We start from the raw sequence: 4,311 nt of genomic DNA, 5'->3' as shown, positions 1-4,311 counted from the left end.
GGAAGCAGGCTCCCTGCAGGGAGCCCAATGTGGGACTCAATTCCAGGACCCTGGGATCATGACCTGAGCCGAAGACAGATGCTCAACCACTGACCCACCCAGGCATCCTGGGTTTAGTGAGTTAAGAAAAGTTTTTAATTATTTTAAAAATATTTTTTATGATCTCCTAGTGATAAAATCTGGAAAGATGTAGGCAAAACTAAAACTTAAATCTAATAAAATTTGCAAACAAACTACTTATTTCCATACATTTGCTTCCATTATTTTAATATTAAATCAAGATACACAAGAAAGTGGGCTCTGACATTTCCCTTTTGATTTTATGATTCTGTATAAACATTTAGAGAATCAGGTTCATGTACCTTTCTAGATTAAAAAAAAGAGTTTACATTTTGTTAATTTAAAAAAGCAGAGGCCTGAATATTCCCGGTTGAGAGCTGACTTCCTGTTCACTTCAGTTTCTTAAAGATTTATTGCACAGTAAATTAATTGCAAACCTTCCAGCAATGTTTTACTCCATTATGTATTACTTAAAAAAGAAAAAAAATGAGTTTTCCCTTTTGAACAATGAGTGGTTTATTTTAAAGTAGGTGGAAGGTAATGTGAAGGAAAAACCCCAGCTTCGCAGATGCGTGTTTCAGGATTTGCCAAGTACTTGGCGGAGGGTTGCAGGACTTCAAAGGGCTGGAAAGTATAATGTAATGTGAGAACACGAAGGTCTTGTTTCTTTTTCAGCTTTCTCTCCCTAGTTCTCTGCAAAACACCAACAGAGAGAGGCGGGATTTTCAGAAATGGCATTCCCTGGCGGAGAGTAGGTGCATGGCCGGGGGAACGCAGGGCATGGCCATGAGCTCCATATTTGCATCCAATTGCTTTGTCCTTGGACACAAGCTTTATGCTCCTGGGTGCATCTGATAGCGTGTGTGCTCTGAGTTCCCCCTGCTCCATGGAGCAACTGTCCAGAGCCAAGCCAGTGACAGCGGACAGAGCGAGCATGAAGCGGGCGGTCCTCCGCGGGTTGGATGCTCCTGTGCATGCTTCCGGTACCTTACGGACATCAGGCTGGGTGTCCTCCGAACCCCCCACGAGCCACTGCTGCCAGCCCAGTACCTCCATCCTTCTCCTTTGGGGGATGGGGCCTGAAAATCTCAGCAGGAAGAGGTCCTTGGGGCTCTGGGGCTCAGGGGTGTAGGGGCAGCCAGCTCTGGCCCAGTCAGGACCCCCGCCACGGACAGAGCGACACAGGGAAGGCATTTATTTCAGGGAGGCCGACACCGGGAGGACACCTCCCAAGTTCTGAAGATCCGTCCAGGCCACCATGGGGAGAACGTGGGGCAGGGGTCGGTGGGTCCGTGCAGGTGGCAGGGAGGGTCAGTCACTCAGGGTCAGGAAGGGCCTGTCAGTGTCAGGGCTTGGGGGGTAGTTTCTGTGCCATCGCAGGTCCTCTGCGCCCCCCCCGCCCTTGACTAAGTTAAGGGAGACGCTGAAAAGAGCTGCACTAATTAGGGAGTGCAGACTGCCATCCTGGGCCAGGCAGAACACACCCAAACCTGCATCTCTGCTGTAAGGATTTTCGTTTCAGGAAACAGCAGATGCAAGGGAAACCCTGAAAACCACAGTGTTACCCTCTCACAAGGGACATTTTTACATTTATGAAGGAGCCCTACCTCCACGCAGGAAGACCAGGAGGCTCAAGACTGCGGGGGTCTAAGCAGGAGGCAGCCCCTCCCCGGGGTCCTCCCCCGCCCCACACAGTGTGTCCTGACTGGTGCTTCGGCAGGTACTCCAGCCACTTCAGGGACCTCCCCGCCCCCGGTAGCTCCACAGATGCCTGCTGTACATGCCAGGAACCTGCGTGTTGTTCTCGTTAATCTGTCTTTAATTACGGCCGAGGACTAGGGGTGCAGGGAAAGCTGTCTGCCGTCCTCTACACGGAGAGAGGAGGCACCTGTTCGGATCTGACTCCTCTTGGTGGCGCAGGGGGCGGAGAGGAGGCTAGCCTGGACCACCTGCTCAACCCTGGGGCACGACGTGTCTTTCCCCTGGGTCAGGGAGGTGACTTCCGATGGGATGAGGTCTGCTGGAACCTTACCTGCTGTTCTTGGAAGACCTGGTGTTCCCACCTGCCAGCTGCGTGAGGACGGGCGAGCCAGAGGACAGTTTCATGCCTCCCGTGAGAATGCAGACACACCAACACGATAGTGAAACCATTTCTTTTAGAAGTCGTTTCTGTCCTAGTGAGGGCAAGGCTCTGATTTACCGGGAGCACAGGTGTAAAGGAAGGTGGAAGGGAAAGCGGCCTGAGGGTACTTAGATTTGGGCAGAGATTGCGAGGGGACAGGCTGGCCTAGAAGCCCGGTGGTGCTGCTGCGTGCAGAGGAGAGGGGAGGAGCGCATTCAGCATGGCCTTGAGGCAATTCTGGCTCAGGCCAGGCTGCATGCAAATGCTGCCTTTACACAGAAGGAACTTGCATTTAAAGTTTCTTCTAGAGAAGGAATGAAAATTAGATTTTCAAAAACTATACAGAGGGAAAAAAAACTATACAGAGGAAAATAAAACCCAATCCTAGAAAAATATATGCCATTTTTTCCTAATAGTTCAGTTATTAAAGTAGAGTTAAACTCCATTAGTGCAGAGTTAAACTCCATTTTTCTATCAAGAAGTCATTATAAAGGAGCTATGTCTACAAATATGATTTTTCTTCTGAGCCATTTTCGGCCTCAAATACATTTTGGAAATGTGTTACAACCACCTCTTTTGGTGATCAGGATGCCAGCACGGGACTTTAAGCAATACATTAAAAAGTCCCAATTACCAAAAAAAAAAAAAAAAACTGGATAAATGTGCGTTTGTTTAAAGCCAGGGTTGGGAAAGTACAGCCTGCAGGGCAAATCTAGTCCTCACTGTCTTTGTATGGCCAGTGAGTGATGAATGGTTCATATTTTTCAATGGCTGGAAAAAATCAAAATAAGACTGACATTTTATGACAGGTGAGAAGTGTATTACATTGAAATTTAGTCTCTCAGCCGTGCCCACTCAGCTGCTTGCCAGTTAGAATGGCAGATCAAATCGTTGAAGCAGAATGTTTGGCCGCAGAGTCCAAGACATTTATTATTCAGCCCTTTACAGAAGATGTTTGCCAGCCTCTCATGTGCAACGTTTGTTCCAAAGGGTGTTCTGTGCAGTAGTCTCACCAGGTACTCTCCATGTAAAAGCCTTCCATGGCAGGTTGGCAGAGTTTGCATGTCATAATCCACTTTCAGACAATCATTGTCTACACTGACTTTTTAAAGGACCTGAGAAGTCTTGCAGTGAGTAAGTCCTGTTTAACTTTTTTAAGCCAGTTTTCAAAGCTTATTTGACTTCGGAACCATCCCCATTCCCACCACACTGGTTAACAGCATTAGACTGAAAGAAATCTACCGCAGGAGCGTTCAGGCTGGACGTTTCACAGGTGGGAGGTATTTTTAAGCAGGTTCCAGTTTGTCCTTTGACTGGACATCCTCCCACAGGATGCTTTATGCTCCTAAGGAGTGTTCCAGGTTATTTTGTCCAGTTATCGCAGTCACAGATGGGGAGCTGGGCCATGGTCCTCTCACATGCTGTTTCTTCTGCCTGGAAGGCTCCTTCTCTGTCCACCTGTCTTCATCCTTTGCCTCCTCCAAGCTGAGACCCCAATGCCACCTTCCTGGCCTCACTGACCTCCCTGGCCTCCCTGGCCTCCCTGACCTCCCTAAACTCTCTGACCTCCCTGAACTCCCTGAACTCCCAAAGGAAAACCCAACCTGTCCCTCTCGCACTCTCTAGACACCCTGACTGTGCTGTTCCTCTCCATAGTACTTAACCCTTCCTAACACGCCCTGCATGGATGTAGTTTTTTAAAAATATAGTCAGCCCTCATTAGGACGCTAGCGTCTCAGGGATTTTATCTGTCGCGTTGTACCACAGCCCAGGTTAGTGCATGATGTGTCTGCCATGTATCAGTGTGTACTGGGGCATGGTCGCCCTTTGTATCCTCTGCAGGAAGGCAGGTAAGATCTTAGCATCTCGGGTGTTGGAGTCAAATCCTGAGTATGGCGCTTAGTAGTAGTTGCAGTTTGGACTCTGTTTCCCCTAGAGCCCAGTGATAGAGATGAAACTCAGGTTTATTTATCATCCCCTTGTGAACAGCAACGCCCTGGCTGGCAGGGCCCGAGAGCTTTGGATCACGACGCTCTGTGTCCTGGAGCATGGTTACCACCCCCAGACCCTCCTGGCTGCGGAAGCTTGGGTCCTGACCTTTGTGCTGCTGGCAGGGGAACGTCCATCTC

At 49.0% G+C, this 4,311-nt stretch overlaps 1 long non-coding RNA gene across 1 annotated transcript; it reads right to left on the bottom strand.

Annotated features, from left to right (window-relative positions):
* Positions 1-551: 551 nt before the first annotated feature.
* On the bottom strand, positions 552-2,401 carry LOC102153712. The gene is made up of 2 exons (XR_005358857.1): positions 2,093-2,401; positions 552-753 (listed from the first exon to the last, which is right to left on the bottom strand). It is a non-coding gene; the product is annotated as an uncharacterized LOC102153712 (long non-coding RNA).
* Between the last annotated feature and the right edge of the window lie 1,910 nt (positions 2,402-4,311).

The sequence above is a fragment of the Canis lupus genome, chromosome 5, assembly GCF_011100685.1.
Source record: "Canis lupus familiaris isolate Mischka breed German Shepherd chromosome 5, alternate assembly UU_Cfam_GSD_1.0, whole genome shotgun sequence".
Lineage (NCBI taxonomy): Eukaryota > Metazoa > Chordata > Mammalia > Carnivora > Canidae > Canis > Canis lupus.
The sequence above is the reverse complement of the archived record's forward strand: the minus strand, read 5'-3'. Positions and strand labels throughout refer to the sequence as shown.